Consider the following 21,025-nt stretch of genomic DNA (forward strand, 5'->3'; position numbering starts at 1 on the left):
GGGGGGGGGGGGGGGAGTTCTTGATTTAATTCTGTATGGGATTTAAAATGTCATATGCACTGTGTGTTAAGTGGTTGAACTGTAGGTTGATTTGTGTTAGTATTAAGCAGGATTAATTTTCTTTATGAAAATAAAAGACCAAATTTAAAATTCATTTTGCTACGCTTCTCAACCTGCTCTCCGCTTAAACTATGTGTTTTGTAAAATACATCACTTAATTTGGAGCAACGTTAATTATCTCCAAACCACGCACCTCGCTGTTGTGAGCCAGTGTGCATCACACGCATCTGAGATGAATTTCTGCAGAGCATTGGTGCAAATACGCAAACACTTAAAAGTTAAATACAAATGGATCCAGATGAAAGCTAATCACAGAGGTCCCCATCTGTCAAATATCGATGTGCTTAACTTTATGCACATGTGTATTAACAATGAAGATAACTGGATTATTTATGGAAAATTAAGCACATATGCTGAGGCCCATTTGTGCAATTTCTTTCTCACTAAGGATGTGAAAATGAATATTAATAAACTCTGCAGAAGAGTCTTGCAAGGATGTCTGTATGTAGGCAAGTGCTTAATTTTCAAGGTCTGTGGAGTCAAAGTATTTGTGTCTGTAAAACGTAAACATGTGCAGAAGACTTGGCAGAATCAGCCCATGTGTCTAAGCAGGTGTATTTATAGTATCAAACCACACGGGTTTACCCAGAATAAAGCTGTTATTTGAGTGACTTTTCAGGCTGAAAAGGCTCTGGGAATTTGGAAAGGCAATGAAGTTCCAAGTATTATTAAAAGAAAAATAGTCTTGTACCAGCTTCCTATTAGTTTTAATTGTATTACACATCAAATGAGCTAAACTCATCACTGGCTGTAAATCCATAGGGTGTTTATTTTCACTCATATTTTCTCCCATGAAATGTATTATTAGTACACCATATTTGAGTCTTTGCTTATTGCAGCTAAGTCCCTTTTCCATTCAGCAATAATTTCATATTCAAATAGTATATACATTAGCAATGTGATATAATTCTTCGGCTTATTTATGTTTGAAAGGCTAATGTTTTCCAAACCACAACTTAAGGGTGCAATGTAGCAAGGTAAATTACAGGTTCCCAAGTGAGTCGAGTTGTGTGAATTGTCAGCTTGCATTGACATGCAAAGGAAAGTTCTGAGCTGTCATAAGCTACATATTGTGGGGCTAGACAAGAGAAGGGTAACAAGCAAATCAAGTCAAAAAGGAATTTTCCCAGCAGGAATTCCCTATAGAGCAGGTAAAATTGCAAGACTTGTTTAAAACACTGCAGAGAGAGAAGGGGAAAAACAGATTGTAGTTATTTATCCTCATAGCTTTTCCCTCATTCAAAGAAGAAATTCCATGAGCTTTCTACTTCAGGGGACGATAGTGGCACTTAGGTCCCTGCCATAAATTGGGTCATCTGTCGCTGTATCTCATCAAGAGCAAGTCTGCTCCTTTTTGCCAATGCAGGCAACACTGTGCATATAAAGATCTCCAGCAGAGGTGCCGCTACTATTTTACCAAGGATTTTTGTGAAAGCAGTATGTGAGTATTTCTGCAGAAGCACCTTTCCTAGATAGGCACAAACATTTTTCATATTAGGACTCCTCACTATGACTGTTTACTGGGCCCTGGAAAATACTGGGACCAGCCCAACCTCTGTAAGGCGGTTGTGAGAGGTGTGCTTGTGAGAGATACCATCATCTTAGATTAGCATAAATAAGCTTGCAGTGATTAGTGCATGTTGACGGTACAGGAAAGGGTCGACTTGAATGGTCTGTTGTTAATGCTTGGTGGAAGGCTGACTTGTAGCTTCAGGGATTTCTAACCATGACTATCTTAGAACCTTCTACTCAGTTCTCAGCCTTACTTTGCTTAGAGAGCCTTGGAAAAACTTCGAAAGGTGCATGTGGGCACAGCAATGCACTAATTTGAAGCCGGTGTTGATTTTCTAGTGCCCTGTGTTATCACTTTGATTCTACACCTTCTTATCTGCTTAGACAACCCTGGCAGAGTGCAAGATCATCGTATTATTGTATCACTCCCCAATCAAAGCAATTCTTACTACATGCTGTCAGTTGCTTTCAGAAGTGAAAACAGTGATGGCCAGCAGCACTTGGAAGCTGATGAGTCTTCAGGAATATTTAGTTGGATTTAAACATGATTTTTTTTTTTTTTTCAACTCCATTCATTCCTCAGTGGTTCCTTCTTCCTGTGAACAGTTGAGCAGTTTATCCTGACATGGAAACCTAACTGAGCTGCTGATGTGCTTTTTGAAGTAGTTGTTGTCAAATGGATGGTTTTTTAGCTTTTAAAAAATTCTCGAGGACTAGAAAGGGCAATGGCAAAGTATGAATGTTACTTGATAGGCTACTTTAGGGGGAGAAAAAATACAAAAACCCCAAATACAAGAAATATTGGGCACATCTCTACATCCCTGCGTGCCAAAATACCTCTAGGGCCAGAAACAGTTGTGTTGCATTGCTAGAAATAGGAGAATGAAGTTGAGATGATGTGACTTCACTCATCTGTTGCAATGAACACTCAACCTCAGACATCACAGACTTGCAGAAAACTTTTTTGTAATAACAGTGTAACCCACTGCTCCTTTAACACATATATGAAATTCTGAATGCATGAATTCAGATTCCAATTTTATAAAATACAGTTTTTATCTGAACTTTCTGAAGAAGTTGATTTTACTTTGCTCTGATGGGTAGTATACATTGGTCTTCAGGAGAATGTTTATTTCTTGCAGACTTGCTTTAGATTGAAATAACTTTTTTTGTGGTCCTTGCTTTCTCATTGTCTTCATCTCATTCATTGCTCACTTGAAATGTTATTCTCCACCTAGTGTGAGCCATGGTATGGGTCTAAGCTAGATAAATCCATAAGGTAATTTTGTTTTCTGTTGCTTAAAAATGAAACTGAATAGGTTGATGCTGTTCCTTGATGATAGATTTCTGTTATGGTGAGAGCAAGAAGAACGACCTGTTAGAGCAGGGGAACGACCTGTTAGAGAGCAGTGTAGGGGAGAGGGACCTGGGGGTCCTAGTGGACGACAGGATGACCATGAGCCAACACTGTGCCCTTGTGGCCAAGAAGGCCAATGGCATCCTGGGGTGTATTAGAAGGGCGGTGGTTAGTAGGTCGAGAGAGGTCCTCCTTCCCCTCTGCTCTGCCCTGGTGAGACTGCATCTGGAATAGTGTGTCCAGTTCTGGGCCCCTCAGTTCAAGAAGGACAGGGAGCTGCTCGAGAGAGTCCAGCGCAGGGCAACTAAGATGATTACGGGAGTGGAGCATCTCCCTTATGAGGAAAGACTGAGGGAGCTAGGTCTCTAGAGAAGAGGAGACTGAGGGGTGACCTTATTAGTGTCTATAAATATATAAAGGGGGAGTGTCACGAGGATGGAGCCAGGCTCTACTCAGTGGCAAACAATGATAGGACAAGGGGGAATGGATACAAACTGGAACACAAGAGGTTCCACTTAAACTTGAGAAGAAACTTCTTCTCGGTGAGGGTGACGGTGAGGGTGACGGAACACTGGAACAGGCTCCCCAGGGAGGTTGTGGAGTCTCCTTCCCTGGAGACATTCAAAACTCGCCTGGACACATTCCTGTGTAACATCATCTAGGTGTTCCTGCTCCGGCAGGGGGATTGGACTGGATGATCTTTTGAGGTCCCTTCCAATCTCTAGCATACTGTGATACTGTAAATGAAGTTTCTTCCCTTGTTCCTTGTTGTATGTAAAATTACCCTACTTAGTGCTTATCAGATAGTACTGTGAAGGTGACATCCCCCTTCCCCTCACTACCTTTCTTTATCACATTATCCCAACTTTAATGTCAGTGCTCTCCATTATCTTTCCAGATTGTGTTTATTTGGATCTTTACAAGAGGGAGACATTAAGTCTCTCAAAAAGCTTGCTTTTGTGTTGATCAGATCTTTTCTTGTGATGTGGCTACAGCCTAATCTTAATTGAAAGATATTGCCTGGGCTGGCTTTCCCATTCAGTGTCTTCATCATTACAGATACTACAGAACCGCAGCTTTCCATCAGTTCAGTAAGTGTCATTTCAAATACAGTGTAGTCTTGCCATCACATTCAGTTTAATATGGCCTCCACTGGAACTTTATCAGTAAATTCTACCATTTTGGGAATGCTTTCTGATATGAATTGCACATAACATATACACCTGCATACATATTACTCATCTTGTACGCTTCATTATTAACGCATTAAAATGTCCAACTTTAATGTAAAAAAAAATACTCAATGAAAATAAAACAGTCTGAATTATGGACTTCAAAGAGAAGTACTACTCGCAGTGGGATTAGCTTAATTTCTACAATAGGATTTTTCTGTGGGAGAGGGAGGGACCTGGGTTCTTGCAACTGAATGAATAAGTACTGTCTTTCTCTAAATTTTGAACTATATTCCATGTTTTAGTCCTTCAACCCCTACCTGTGCACAGCAGTATACGGGCCTTTGGAGAGTGCAATGAAGGGTTTATGATAATCCCAGATTTAAATGCATAAAACAGATGATCCTGCACCTAGCATCTGAATGTGACCTGTAATGGAGTATGGACAGGGAGAGCCACACTGCTTAGATGGGAAAACTTGGCTAGTCCAATTCTTAATTTGTACATGTTGCTTTTGACTTTGTGGATGCTGAAAGTTCAGTTTATGGTTCAGTACTATTGGAGCAGACGTTCAGTGAGTATATCTTGCTATATGTGACAAAACAACTCTTTCATATTCTTGTCTAGAAAACCAGTTCTTAAAGTGTGGTGTCAGCACCCTGCAGATGGCTTCCATCAAATTACAGGCATTCTAGAATTGTTTTAAAAGCATCAAATCAGACTCGCCTCCTGTAAAACTTCTAGTATATTACACTGTGGTTTTCTTTAATGGGAGTAGCATAGAGATAGCACCTTGTGCTAAGCTGCAAAATAGAATCTTCTTGCCTGGGTAGCCTTTAGCATATTCAGAAATAGACACATTCAAAATAGGCGTGGAGATGTAGTAGAATAACATAATTTGAACCAGCAAATTCAACTGTAAACAATCAATACTGTTAAGTCACTTTTAACCACAAACAGGGCAAAGGGGAAAAGAAACCAGAAATATTACAGAGGAGGAGAAGGGGTGGACTTTGCAAAATATTGCAAGTCATGTGAAATAATAGCTGGCAGCAGTACATGAGGGTGCCCCAGCACAAGGAGGTGAACATACTGTTCTTCCCTGAGCAGTACCTAGCCGCTGCTAAGCCCTATATGTTACAAGTGTTTTTCTGAAATGCGTGTAAGTGCTCATGTTGCTTAGTGAAGTTGCTATTTTACTGGAATACACTGAAGATTAGTCCCATGTCCGCTAAAGCCAAAGAAAGGACGTGTGCTGACTTAAAATGGGATCAACATTTTTCTGAGTCATTGCAACAGTGGTTTATTACAAGCAAGTAATAGTGATATTTGCTATGGATTGAAATAAAGATTTTAGAAATGTTTGGGATGCTATTTAAAACCTTGCTATTAAATAATTAATTTTTAGACTGACGAGACTAAGTGCAGTCCAGAAGGATGGGAATGAGCAGGTTTTGATGAATGCTGAAATTATAGGCTAGTGTGGATAGTGCAGGAGTAGGTTAACCTATACTCTAGGAAAAAAAAGTATTCCTGAATGATTGCTAATTGAGTAACCCTTGGTCCTTTGATAGGCAATCAGCCTTTGGATGTCTGTATGGGGAACTATCATACAGTAAGCTGGGGTGGGTGTTTTCAGTGTGCTAAGTAAATCTCACTGAAACCTTGTGTGGGTGCCCCCGAAGCACATGAAATGTGGCCACACGGTTGCTGTGAGTATCCTGCAGGAATGTCCATCCTGATCAGCTAGGCTAACTTCCTGGTGCTAGCGGCTACTTGCTGAGTAGACACGCAGTCCAAGTAGCCCCAGAAGCTGCTTCCCCACTGGTGTCCTTATGATTAAGCAAAGTGTCATTTTGGCTGTTTGGGGTTGTAATTTACCTTTTGAAGTCATCTTTTAAATGTATTACTTTGAGTATTCTTCTAGCTCTGCTCTTCTTTCTGTCACTGGATATCAGATTCCTATCATGTCCTTGTAGCCGCTTTATTGTGGTTTTAACCAAATGAATGCATGGCTTTATGCATTGGCCTTTGTATCAAAATACTTGGGATACACAGCATCCCTGATTACTAACTTTGCTTCATCTTCCTTCATCTTGACTCTCTTGGTAATTATATTTTTGAGATGGGGTATGTTAATCCCTTTGTTGAGATCAGCCATATGCTCTTTTGCTCTGATTATAATTACTTTTTTTATAAATCACCATGGTATTATTGCGTGTGCATTAGTGAGAGTATTTGCACTTGGTTGGCAGGGGAAGTATTACAGGTGTGAACTGTGCTCTGTAATAATCTTCACAAGAGCCATCTGATTTTTTTTTTTTGACAGTTTTTCATCAAAACTGTACTCTTATTGAAGCTGAAATGGTGGAGGAAATGGATTATTCCAACAAAATCTGATAGGAAAAAAGCAGAAATGTCAAATTTTGACAACTGAGTCATTTTCTCTTGACTTTAAATTGTAATACCAGCTATTGGTATACTTATTATCATAGGCACATATAATTTGCATTTAAGCTTGTGTTCATCCTGTTCTAATCTCTTTCGCTGCTCTAAAGCAAGGTTAACTAAAACTTTGCTGTTCCTGGCAGACTTTGCTCAAACTATTCTTAAAGATCTCAGGGCTATTACCTCCATGAGTGATCTATTCGAGAGCTTTCTCTTCCCCCCCCAAGTCCAGAACAGAAATAGATGTGCAATATTCAGTTTTACTGTAGGAAGTGTTTGTCTGTGGACCAACTCAACAACAGTAGCTTGTCCTGCCGTTTTGGGCAGTGATTTGTTCATGTTGTGCAAGGTAAGTAGAGGCAGGTCTAGGGTCTATGAAGGTCAGGTTTTGCTGGACTGATTAAAAAAAACCCCAAACTAAAAAAAACTCCACCTCCCAAAAGATGTTTTTGTTTTGTGGATCTGTTCTTTGTTAAATTAGGCTCATTTATATGTTTGGATTTATCACTGATGTGCTACCAGTCATTCAAAATTTGAATCGGGATTTAGTTTTTCCTTTTTTCTCCAACGGGGGTATAAAACTGACTGCATTTCAGAGTTCCTGTCATTTACTTACTGTCATAAATCGTTCCAATTACATTCTATTGTCTTCTGCTTGAATCTGGTTAGAACACTTCCTTTCCCTGTCCTTTGTGCTGCCCTGCAGAGCCCCTGCAAAGATTGTTCCTTTTGGAAATCAGTGAAATTGTTTTGTTTCTCCTATATGAAAAATTCTAATTAGAAAGACAGCACCCATCAAAACCTAGACTTGCACAGTTGCAGCTCTGGGAAACCTGGTTCTGAATCTGCCTTGCAGACTGAAGTCTCCTGCAGCTCTGGGAGTATGCTGGAGACTCTATCAAGGGATTGGAGTGAAGGAACATGAAATTTGTCTCTGCTGCTTAAATTCAGAGTCTCCAATGAGAAATCTGAAATGCTGATCTGAAAATCTAGGAGAAGAATCACGTCAGAAATATTAGTACCACTGTGTAGCTGTTTTCTACCTATTTCCCGTTAGCCTAAGACTGCAGAAGTCCTCTTTCACGTGGCAGTTGGCCCACGTGTGTGTAAATCACAAGCATATGAGCATCGATACTCGATTACAAAGTGCATGCTGTGTTCCAAGTTGGTGAAGTAGCAGATTCCTTCATAATTTGTTATAGGGCAGTCAGTCATGACAGCTGGCCCCGAATTACTTCTAACAGGCTTCCTAGGTTGCATCTCTCTGAGCTGGAAATAGAGGTTTCCTTAGTTTATACTGCCTAAGGTAAATCAGTGCAACTCTGATGTTATCTTGCAGGTCTTAAAAAATGTGGAGATAATGTCAACCTAATTGTCAGTCTTCTGTATTTTCATTGGCGTTTTTTCTGAGCCGTAGTACTTAGTGTTTTCCAAGTGTTGTGCTGGTAGTCATCTCTATCTGTATATCCGTTAGTTTCTAGCAGACTGAACAGTGCTTAGATCTAGATTGGATAGCCCTCTGCATACAGGATGCAAATACATGTGCATTCTTACTTTAAAATAAAGTAAATGGTGGTCACGTGTAAGAACTTGGGGTGGGGGGAGAAGATGAAATGATGTCGGAACGAAGTTCACCAGAAGCAGCAGAATGATTGTTTTAAATTTTCAGCTACAGACAAAAGAAAAACCCAGTATATGGCAATTTCTTTTCTAATAACTGTGCTTCATTTTTCAAAAGGAAAAATTAAATCAAACAGCTCTTTTGATTATGTACATGTAGTAGCAGACACGATTTTGTGTTTTCTCATGAAAAATAGCATTTTTAAGGCTGTTGAAGAGCTATAGGCTATATTTAAAACCAGAATTAATGCATACTCTAATCCCCAGCAGGGCTTTGAAACACCAAACAGCATTTATGAAGTGGAGAAATACAAACCTAAGGTCCCATTTCCTGTTCTGCAGGCATTAATGGATCAAATTGGGAAAATAATCTCTGACCACGAAACAGAGAAAGCAGGTGTACTTCTGCTTTCACACTAGCTAAAACTGGGATAACTTGTCCTGATGAAAGGCTTCTGTTTTGGGAAAAAGGATAATTGAATTAATCCAGATTGTTTTAGGGCATGCATCTCTCTCCCCCAGTTGCTGCTGAAGACTGATGAAGATAATTGTTTGGACTTTAGTATTTGCCTTTTTAGTGCAAACAATATTATGCTTAGTAGTACAGGAAGATGACCTGGCTGTTACATATTCTGGTTGAATAGAGGAAAGGGAGATAAAACACCTCAATGAGGTAAAATCAAAACCTCATTTTGATCGACCTGCAATGAAACCGTTTTGTTAAGAAAAAAAAGTGCCTCGGAACCTCAAACGTTCTTCCCCCGCACCAAGAAACAAGATAAAACTTAATTTCTTTAAACTCTTCTGTTCTGGAGTTCTAACTGGATATGATCTGGTTTTTATGGCTGGGTATTAACACTGGATATTGCTATTTTGTTTGGTAGCATTAGGAGAAAGCTATGCTGGTGATCAGTAAATATTAATGACAAAATATTGTCTGTTCATAAAGTCAGTGTTTTACGTGCTAGATTTTTACAGAGAAACATTCACCCAAGTGTAGTATAATGAAGCCAAACATCAAAGTTGAAATAATAGCTTATAGTGGCTTTTTAAAAGTATTTTTGTTTCAGGTAATCTCTAAACTTGTGCATCTGTTCTGATTTCTAACATACCCAATTTTGAGATGTTGTAATACCTGCAAGTGTAGCTCCCAAGCACTCCAGTTCATTTTCTTGTCACTGCAGGAGACATTTGTTATTGGCAATCTCAGAGGAAAGCTATAGTCTTGAGTCGGGAACGAAAAAGGTAATTTTCATTAAAATACAACACCTAACTTGCATGAAAATGTGAGGCTACAGCCAATTCAGCCATGTAAATAAAGCAGATGTTTTCTTGTGATAAAATTGGGGAAAACATGGCACAGAACTAAAAAACCCTGACTTTTTATGCTTCCTTGTATGATTACACAGATAGTAGGCCAGTGAAATACCAGATCCAGAGGAAATTCCTACTAATTCTTCAACCTCTCCCTCTATATTGGGTCTTCAAATGGGCTTTCTAACCCAAAAGAGGCATCTTGTGTCTCTCCTATTAGAAATGATGATCCATCTACAGTTAATGATGTCCATTGGAAATATGAATGGGGTGGCACAAGGTATTCATAACTCATTCCTGGGAAACATCTGGGTGGCATTTAACAGTCTAAATACTTCTGATTTCAGGTAATTGGCCTTTTGATGACAAAACCTCAATGAATGGAGACAGTTTTCAAAACTAATTAAACTGTTTTGAAAAAGACATCTTGAAAAGTTTCTCAAAAATCTTTGAAGACTAGATTTTCCCCTCGGACTCTATTAGGGGATAGTTTAAAACAGCATTGTGCAATAGATAGGTTGATTGTTTCCCAAGGACTGCGTGAGAAGGATGTGACAGCATTCTCGAAACACACTGAAGTATGAAGTGGTGCTCAGGAAGGAAAAGACTTGGCTAACACCTTGCCTTCTCCTGACAAGCAGGGGACCTGGCTGCTCTTGACTTGCACAGCTCTGCACTTTCTGAACTGATACAGAGCCATTACTGGTGGGGGAGCTATTGGGGAGGCCTCAGCAGTAAGACGTGCTGAGCATTAACTTTTAGAAATGACTTCTCGACTGTGAGGATCAAAGCGAATCAAGACACAGAGCCCTATTAAGAAGGGAAAGCTGGATAAGCTGGCATGCAGTGGAGATGGTGCCTGGGTGTGTGCTTCAGCTCTTTTTCTTGGGAAGGTGGCCTCTGATGTCAGCCCTGCCTCTGCCTGGAGGGAGATCTTCCTGCAGCTGGAAAGCCACTGTGCACTGCTGAAACTTCCCATGGGTAGCACAGATCTGCTTCTGGGTGTTTAGGGTTGTCTGTGTGCTGGTCCCTAAGGCACCTGGAGTGCCGTTTCATCTTGGCAGGGCCCACAGCTCTGCTGGAGCCTGATGGAAGATGGCAGGAGGGGGACGAGCCTTCCTATCCATCCCATTGCAAAGGCAGCCTCGTGGTTTTGGCTGAGTGTGTGGGTATGCACGTGCCAGCAAAAAAGACAATGGGGTGATTTTTAAGAAAAAAGGATAGCAAGGTGTGATGTGTGTTATTCTTGAAATGAAAGCAAGTATTTTGTCTATGTGGACTCACTGAGTTTGATTGAAATTAGAGCACTGATAGTGGTGGAAGAGAGAATGTGTGTTGTCCCACAGAAAGCAAAAGCCAAATATGGAGACTGCAATAAATGACACAGTTGTATGTGTTCTTGAAGGCCATGCCCTAGACACTTCATCACAGTCTTTAACCTGACTTTTCTGTTAATTTTTAGGACCAGCTGTGCTGACAGTTCAACAAAAAGAGAAAAATTCATTTTTCTTTAGGCAGATTGCATTCATGTGAGTACTTGAGTTCATTGCTGCGCTTGCTGGGGCCATGCTCTATAATACGGAATTGGTGTACTGTGTATTAGAAATAGTCAATATTTATGACAATAAACTGTTGTAACAGATATTCACAGCACCTTGCAAATCTGAAAAAACTTGCCACTTAAGCATGTTTTGCCCGTGTCATTTAAGGATTTTGGTGTACAAAGGTAAAATATTAAGAAAACCTCCAGAGATTAACAGAAAAAGATTCAGTTTTCAGTGTTGTCAGTCACATTTGTTTCTATTGCATAATGCTAGTAGCTTTACCTTCTTCCCTTGATAGATTTTCTCGAGAATAGAAGCAGTGGCTTGCAGCTGGAATAACTGAAAATTGGTCAGTCTAAAACTAAACTTGAAATATTTTCTATTTCGCTATCAACAGCAATAACAACTGCTCAGTATGGTGTTGCCTTTTGGAATAAAGGCATTTAGAAAAATTGATTGCGTGTCTGACTGGTGAAAAGACGAAAGAAGGGAAGGTTTAGGTTGTTTTCACTTCTAGAAAAACTTGGCCATTAAAGGAGTATTTAACCACTACCACTGTCACCAGTACAATACAGTTTGTCAGATTGTTCTCTTTGGTCAAGTATGAAAAAGGTTATCCTGTAAATAAAATATTTTCATATGGGTTTAAAATTTCCTTCAGATATACAGTCATCACTGAAACCGGTTTATGAATTTTATTTGAAAGCTTACAAACCCCTTACTATTATTGATATTAATGGCTTTTGCAGTATTCCAGATCTGTTCTGTGTGCGTGATTTTAAACATGGGGATAGTATGTTTAACTGTGTTCACCAAGCATGAGCTTTCAAAATGTATTTTACTTAGTTTTGGGAGGAGGGAAAACCAGGTTGAAAATGTGAAAATCTATGGGAAAGGAAAATCTTACAATCTCTAAAGAGGACTTCAGAGCTTCTAAGTATTTTGCGGAGACTTAGCTTAAGATGTGGTTCTTATTTGCATTCTTTGTGCCATATTATCGATCCGATACATCATATTTCATGTAATAGATAACTAATAATTACTGGTGTCCCAATGCTATTATATTTAAAAATTTTACTATGTTAAGTGTCATTTTGAATTTTTAGATGGTTTGTCCTCTCATACCCTCCACTTTCTTGTTATTAAATTAAGGTGTTGAAATGGCTTCACTAATTAGGGGTATGAATAGAAAACCAAATACTTATTCAAATACTTATTTTAGAATAGCATTTTGAAAGGGCTCACTTACTCTAAGATGACACTGACGCTATGAAACAGAAATTCCTAGTGCTTTGCTTCAGATCAGTTGTTTCTGCTTTGAAAGATACTCTTAAAAAGAGTAAGACAGCCCTCAATACTCAGTCTTGAATCGTAGTTATTTCTGAACCAAAGTTATTCCTGTATAAGTCAGTTTGTAGACAAGTTGTTAGACTAAAAGATAACAGGGAAACATTTTACTCTGCTAGGGAATGTTGCAGTGAAAGAAATGGAAAAAAAACAGAGGTCTAATAAAATCAAATGATGGCAGATAAATAAAGAAGAGATTACTGGTATTTAAAGAAACGTGTGAAGTGTATGTAATTATCTTTGAAAGAGCCTTGTTATTGAGGCAGAGCAAGAGGGCAAACTGTTGGCTTTGAATGTCACTGTATAAGAAGAATTGCTGCAAATTGAAGTAGACACAGCTGCTATTAATGCCTGAATTTATTTTTTTCCCCTGATGCATTTGTTAGTTCTGTATGTATTTCTATTTTATTTATTTTTCACCAGCACTGGGACAAAGCATTTCCTTTCTTACTTCTTTTAACTTACTTTTTTTCATTTGTGCTTTCTGAATAGAGCATGAGAATGGCACAGAGGAGGGGGAAAAAAAAAATCTTCATCTGATCTTGAGGTTCGAATAGAGTTTCAAAGTTGAGTTCTTTGTTTTTTTTTTCATGTATGGAGTATTGCACACATATGGAGTATATTGCCTTGCCATATACCACCACTGAAATGTACTCACTGTAAAAACTGCGTGATAAAATACATAATCATAGCATCATAGAGTGATTTGGGTTGGAAGGGACCTTAAAGCTCCTCTAGCTCCAGTCCTCATGCCCTGGGCAGGGACGCCTTCTGCTAGAACAGGTTGCTCAAAAGCCCATCCAACCTGTCCTTGAACACTTAAAAAATCCAAGCAGTCAGTGTGTTGTATTACTGTTCACGATTGCTTTATTATTTAGTTACATGGGACTAATCCAGGTAGACAGTATTTTTATATAGTATATACTATATGTATTATATATAAAATAATAAGGCCTTTATCTTTTGAGATACAGCAATCTCTGTAAAAATTGCATCAGCTGCTACTGGAGTTCCAGTTACTGTTCCAACACTCCTGTCTCTTAAAATAGCTGTTACTCTTTTGGAATGAAACATACTCGCTTTTAGCAGTTTTGCTTTCCTCTGTCAAGATTAAGAGCTGCAAGCAACAATAGCTGCATATTAAAGCCTTTTTTTGTGTGTAAGACATTTGGATACTCTTGCTTTACCATGGCAACATATTGCCATTGGATAGTATTATTGGCTGCTGTCAGTAATAAAGAGTCATATTCATAAATTAGCAAGGCTAGTAATATTATTGACTGCTCTTGTAATCTGGAGGGTTGAGGGGAACTGGAAGCAAGTGACAACAGTGATGCCTAGCAGCACTGACTGACGAAGTATGGAACAAGCAGAGTTTGGAGCTACTGGCATACACTCTTGATTTGTGAGGGTGTTTTTGAGCATCGTGTGTGTATCCCTTTAGGTTGGTGGTATAAGGGGACAGTGTTACAGAGCGATGACAATTGTAGTTGAAACGACCACTGGAAATTCTATAGCTGACATAGGAAATAAGAAGATTCTTGTGCCAGTTGCCACAAAGGTACAGAGATTCTGCTTCTGGACATGAGACTTAGCAGTGCAACCTATGTAGTTTAATTATGTGAAATGAGAAATCATCCAAAGGCTCTTCCCACCTGGTGATCCAGGTTATGGTGGCAATCCTTATTGGTCTCAGTGTGAGTTTTGAATGTGTACAAGGGAAAACAGGCTGGGCAGCAGCTTTGGTTATTGCAAGGAATACTTTACACAGATGGATTCAAAATGGATTTATTTTTTTTCAGTGTGTTATGTTAAGCACAAGTCAGAAATCAAAGAACATTTACAAGGACATTGGCCAGAAAGCCCACATCTGTGGACTTACTGCTTGACTTATAAGTTCATATTTAGGCACTGAGATCTAAGTGTCCTAATTTTTAGAAGTACTGAACAACCCTGTTCATCATGGAACTGATGGTTTGCAAAGGGGAAAGTGATTTGAAGCATAAATTTGGATCCCAGTCCTTTCAAAGCAAAGGCTGTGGCTCCACAAACCTAACGTTCTGGCAATTGTGCAGACATTTGGAAGAATCTTGTATTTTATAAATGTTTGATATGAGTTTTAAATCCTCTAAATAGAAATATTGGCTCATTGGGAGTATCGATGTTCACAATTATGCATATTCTCCTTATTTTCTGTTCCCCAAAGGAGTTCAACCCTGGGGCCAACAGATGTGCAACATTAAGTTTGCCAGTCTTAAATCCTTGCGTTTATTGTTCTTCATTAAGGCTACTTAGGCTACTTTCTTCCTCAGAGTTTGAATCTAGTAAATCTTTCATCTCTTTCTTTCACTCATTTTGTATTCCAGGTATACTTTTAGAGAAGTAATTAAAGCTTGTCCTTGAATTTTTTTTTTTGAGTGGGGGGGGTGTCTGGTTTTGGTTGGATTTTTTTGTTGTTACACCAGCTCTCTTCCCCTCTATTTCGATTTGCTGAAATAAAAAGACTTAATTCTGAAATCTGGGGTTTGACCAACACTTCAATAAATATTAGTATGCTTGGTTATTTAGATAGGTAATACAATGTTGACTTTAATTCACATACTTTATTTAGTATGTACTTTTGGCTTTTCAAAATTTGCAACTGAATTGATGTGTATTGACAGAGACTGATGTTCTTTTCCTTAGCAAGTAAAAATGTGCGTCTAAACCAACTGAAATGGTGTATGAAAAGTATTTTGAATTGGGTTTTATAGCATCTCAATTTATTGTGCTACATTTTTGTTTAACAGTTGTCTTTGTAAAATCTCTGCCTAGGCAAGTTATTTGTAGGACTTTGGGACTGTTGCTGGGTAATGTAAACAGAAAATGCAGGTTTGTTTTTTTAAGTATGTGAGCTAAAACTCCTAAGCTTAGGTTTCTATTTGCTAAGCTTTAAGGGGGAGAATTTAAAAAATGTGGATTTGCGTGAAGATCCATATAGGTGCCTGTAGGATTGCTAAGATGCTTATGAGTCAACTAGAGCTACAAAATAGAAACCAAATTAGGGGTAATTGATGTTGGTGTCTTATGCTGCTGAAAGGTCTGTTTTCTGTGTCCAGAGCATGTCTTCACTGCTATAAGCTTGTTTGGGCATATAGCATATCCCAGACTCAGATGTGTCCTAACCCCAGGTAAATTAGGTAACTCCTCTGCCTTAAATGCTGTTGCAGACCTCCTACATAACTTTCTTCTTCTTCTTTTTTTTTTTTTTTTAAATCTTGGTTATCTAGAAATCTTTGCAAATTTTTTTCTGTGTTGGAGTTTTGACATAGTCCCCAAGTGACACTATGGATTAACCTGCTGGGGAGTTAGAAGGGGGCTCCGTTTACAAAAGGTGGGAGACTAAAATGACAAATTCTGTTCAGTCTTGGCAGTCCAGAGGAGTGAACTGACATGATGAATGCAAACAAACCCACCCTGTGTTTTATGTTTTCTTCCCTAGTGGTTGCTCTTGCTACAACAGCGGACAGTTGATAAATGTCTTCAGCAGTAAATTGCAGTCTTTCTTCTGGTGCACCTTCACCAGATTTGCTGGCTGGGTTTGTTCAAGTGCCTTAAACCAGGGTAAACAATGACACCATAGTGAAGGTGCCTAAGACGGGATGCATCGGAGCTGTCTGTGATGTGTTTTTTACCCATCATCCAGCCTTTGTTCAGGTTCCTTTAAATGTTGAGAGATGAAGGTTTTGCCCTTGTTCGCTAAGGTGGTTGGAAGTCTTTTAAGAGGCAATTGTTGCAGTTGTTGTTCAAAGAAGTCTTTTCTTAGACTCTCTGCAGGTGTCATTTTAATGCTTTCCCATGGCTTAACTCTGGGGTATTCTGTGGTTTAGAAAATTCAACAGCCTTAATCTTCTGGCCTGATGGCTCCACAAGACATTCTGGAACTGCATCTTGAAGTGAAAAGTAGCATTAGGATCAGGAAAAGGATGAGGTTCTGCTTTAGTTGAATTTACTAGGGTGTTTTGTGTTTTTTTTCTTGGCTTCAGGCCAAGAATTCCATGAGCTGATCTGAATGCTTGAGAGATAGTTTGAATATCTAAATGTACATATTATGTGAAATTTGATTACTGTCTTATCCACCCACATATGTATATTTTTTGCCTTTTTTGTTTTATTTGCATTGTCCCTAACAAAGTGTGGTATGATACTTGCCTGGGGCTTTTGAATGGTATCATCACTCAAAAAAATGAGTAACTATCATGTTAGCTTTAACAATTCTAGCATGTGCTCATGAAAGGTTTTGCAGTACATTTCCATTTGGATTTTATAAAACAAGCCTTGCTAACTGCATGAATTATTAACGATTTTCAAAACTCGGAGCTTCCAGAACTTGAAACACAGAAGTACTTTATATGCAGTGTGTTCTTAGAAACTTTTTCAGTTCCACAGAATTTATCTTGCACTTCATTGTTAACTAATATGACAGACAATGACTAATATTACTTGATTGAATTTACTTCATTGATGTGTCATGCAAAAGTGTAACTTTCTGGGGATGGGCACATTGGCTTTGTCAGTGATTTGTCACATTGGTAAACTATTAGTACATAGATAGTAGTACAGGTGACAAAACCACCAAGGGTAAGTATCAGGTGATTAATGTACGGATTATTCTCATGTTTTCTGATTTCTCAGCTTTGTATAATTTAGACCAGACAAGCTGTTGTCAATAGTTGTAGCTCAGGTAATTAAAGAGAAGCAAAGAATACCTATGGTATATACGCCTTAACCTCTGTGTCCTGCTGTGCCTCCCGAATACCGTCTTGCCCAAACTAATTGCTCTTCATTCATGGTATAATAAATTCCTGTTATCTTTCTGCAAGGAAAATCGGGTAAAGGGAGATCTGTGTAATCTGCCTTACAAACTACGAACAGAAAAATTCTCTAGAACAGAGGAGAATGTGGGACTGTAAGATGTACTGTATAACAGCGTGTGTGTGTGTGTGTGTTCAGCAAACAACATGCAAAAAGTATGACATCCTTTGCTTTACCAGTATTAAGATCCACATTTCTCGTGTTTGTAATGAAGCACTTCCACATGTCTGTGCAGGCTTTTGAGCATTAGTGTGTTTTGTGGTGGGGTCAGAGAGGGACTAACTTCAGGATAGAGCAACAAGAAAGCAGATCCATGGTGAATGTAAAATGAAGTGGGTGGGAGGGCTGCAGATGGAGCACCGTTGGAAAAGCTGGCTTCAGATTTGAAGGACATGTCCACCCTGCAGTGCAGAGGCTTGATTAAACCTCATGTATATACAGCTGAGTTGTTTTTAAAGTGGGTCAAGAAAACAGGGAAGCTGCAGTGGCATGTGCTTTAACCATGAGATAAGAGTATTATTCACTGTGAGGCTGTCTATGCTGCATTTAACCCCTTAATTCAAGCAGTAATAATAACGTTTGCCTAAACAGGGTGGTGATATGCCAGCCTTTGGTTGGTTGGTGTTAATTTCTCTGGTATCTCCCCTTGTATTCACAGGTTTTTTTGATTCATAAGCAGGTGCCAAACTGAGACTGTGAATGGTAACACCTCCCAGAGTGTCAAACGCCCATATTGGCCCTTTCATGTACTCTGGCTGCAGATCAGCTGGTCCTTACCAGGGCTTCTGCCTTTCCACGCTGACCACTAGCTGCAGGCTCATGCCAGCATTTGTGTAACAGCTCTTGGAAATGGTCCCATAGGTTCCTTGTCTAGAGCAGCCCAGCCAAATTGGACACTGCAGAGTGACTGGAATGAGGTGCCTGTAGCATGCCTCTGAAAAGGCACGAAGGCAGATATGTTATTACCTCTACAAAGTACTCGAGCAGCCTTGAGCAGTGCGTGCATTAAATTGGGGATTATTGAAGCATGAGGTTCACATTAGTATTTCACTCAGTTTGAGAGGAATCCCTGCAGATCAGGATGTGCTGCTCTTGGAGACTCAGCCTTATCTAATCTGTCCATAGCTACTGCATTGGTGAAGAAGGCCAATTCCTTGTCCTGGAAACATCAAGGCTTATACCTTCACCTTTATGCCTTACATCTCTTAGGGGGGGAAAAAAAGCAGTCTTTCAGCTGCTACTTGCTGTGTCCTCATGCAATGCAGAGTTTATTTGGCATGTAATTGGAAACAAAGGATGAGAATGTAAAAGAAAGGTTATGCTAAATATAAATGTGGTGTGCCTTACAACAGCAGGCATATTGTAAGCTGGTAAATAAAAAATAAAGGTGGGTCAAAATCAAGATGAAAACTTTTGCATCACAGACCTATTTTTATGGCTTGGTTCCTGGACTGCCAGATTTCCTTAAGTGCAGAATTAACATCGGAAGTTGGTTTGGTGTAAGCACGATTGAACCTGTGAGTGCTGGTATCCCTAAGATCTTGTGTCACTTCCCTCGGGTTATTGCACCATTCTTTTTGCCCTCTTGTCCCTTTACATACAGGTATGTAGTTTTTTGCGGATCACTGCAGATTTCTGCTACTGCTTCTGGAAGCCATACATGACTGCCTCAGAAAGCAGTTCTGGGAGGATGTCTTGGGCCACTAGCCATGCTTTTTTTGGTGATTACAGGGAGTTGGATGCCCTAGGTTTCATATACAGAAGCGAGATAGATACCTGAAAGAAGCTTAATATTGCTAAGAAATCACTCAGTACTGATATCCAACATTCAAGTCACAGCATCCTAGGATAGGCATTGCATGCCATTAGTCATCTGTAAAAGTCTACGTGTTCCCAGCTCCCAACCATATATTGAAGCACAGGTGTTAATGTGCTCTACTTCCTCCTTGTCCCAAGTGTGTTCAGGCAGGCTCTTCTGAATTTACAGAATGCCTCCTGAATATGAGGAGATTAGCATGTTTCCTGTTTTCCTGTAATAAAAGTCAGAAGGGGTTTTGTGATTATCAAGAGATACGATGATGTCAAAATTCTGCCCTGAGTTTTGTGTACTCTTCAGGTGGCACAAGTAATTTGCCATCTCCACTGTAAAAATCATCCATGTGAAAAGCAATTAGATCTTGCATTTCACTGAGCTTTAAAATGTAATTTCTGGGGAAACTGTGATAAAATACTGTACTTTTTCTCTTATTTAATCTGAATAGATATTTTCATTCTTTTAACAAAAAGGATCCTTCCCCAAACCCTTCTTGCCTGCAACCAGGGACATGTGGAGTGGCCCGAGGATCAGGCCCAGAGGAGGCGTGTAGTGGCTGGCATCTGTTTCCTATCCCCTTCTGAAAAACTCAGTTTGCTTTGCTATGCTTTTCAGAAAGATTGGTTTGAGGAAACAGATTTCCTTTTCTCCTTTTTTTTTTTTTTTTTTCCTCTCCCTTTTGGGACAAAATCAGAAGTTGAAATGTTGGGATCTTCTGTCTCAGAGAGATTTTAAATCCCTTGTATTTGTACTGCATGCTAATAAGTGCTGAAACCATGTGCAAACAAATTGGAGAAAAGCTGTGAGGATCCTACAGGCAAACCTGCTTGACATGATTAATGGGCTGTTGTTTGTAACTCAATGAAAGGTGCAAAGCCAACAATGATTAAAAAAGCTGTGTATTGTATTGGATACCTTAAAAGTGTTGCAAGGCAGAATTAAGATCACAAGTGTCCTGGCGAAAGTGTTAAAGTGAACCTGACAGGTTGACTAACGTAGTTGGATTGTTTGAAGAAGAGCAGAATGCTGGAATAGTGATTCTGAGAAAAAATAGAAGCAGGTTGAGGACCTGAGGACAGGCTGGATTCCAGTATTAAATAGGGTGTCCTACTTCCTAGGCATTCTGTAATAAAGACTTGTCTAGAAAAAACCAACAGGAATATTCAATGCAGAGAACGTATTGTGATGCTGGATACAGTCTTTCATAAGAAACCCTGGTTCTGTAAGCGACTTTGAGCTTGTACTTAACTTTTTAGAAGCGTCTTTGAGATTGATGGGGCCTCATAATATGTCATAATGTTGAAGAAAACGTTTAACTACTTCCCAGTGGGGAGGGAGGGACACTTTAAAAATTGACTTTTGGAAAAGTAGGTTATGAAAGAATGTTTTAAAGATTACCAAATAAGGATATGTGCTAAAAATGTATTGGCTGTATTGAACCTTGAAGATTGATAGTGTGTCAGCCCTGCCGTGTTTTGATAAATTACGTTGTGCGTTGCTTTACTGACAAAGAAACAGAAGTAGTTTGTTAAATAGGAAATATTTTGTCTTTTTTCATGTTTTTCTTTGGGTTTGCTTATCTATCAGATTCCAGGGCCCTCCAGCCAGTGAAATACCGTTTTAAGCAACTGTATTTACCAAATTTTATTTTTTTCGTATTATTTTTTAGTTTATGCTAGAATACTGTTAGATGTATCGTGCTAGAAAGGCAACTGCTTGCCTGTGCAATTACGTGTGCCGTTAGAGTGTGCAGTTTACTTGTCCCTGGAAAACATACACCTACGTGTTCTGAAGTTTGAATTTGTATTTCAATATGCTCCTATATTTATGTGCTCCTCTGCCACAGGAGAGATACAGGAACATGTGTGTAGTCCTGTGTTGCAGCTGAGATGCTGGAGTCTGTTGGTCTACAGTGGATCCAGTA

The sequence above is a fragment of the Pezoporus occidentalis genome, unplaced genomic scaffold, assembly GCF_034315485.1.
Source record: "Pezoporus occidentalis ecotype Australia unplaced genomic scaffold, CSIRO_AGI_Poc_V1 ctg26, whole genome shotgun sequence".
NCBI classification, from domain to species: Eukaryota; Metazoa; Chordata; class Aves; order Psittaciformes; family Psittacidae; genus Pezoporus; species Pezoporus occidentalis.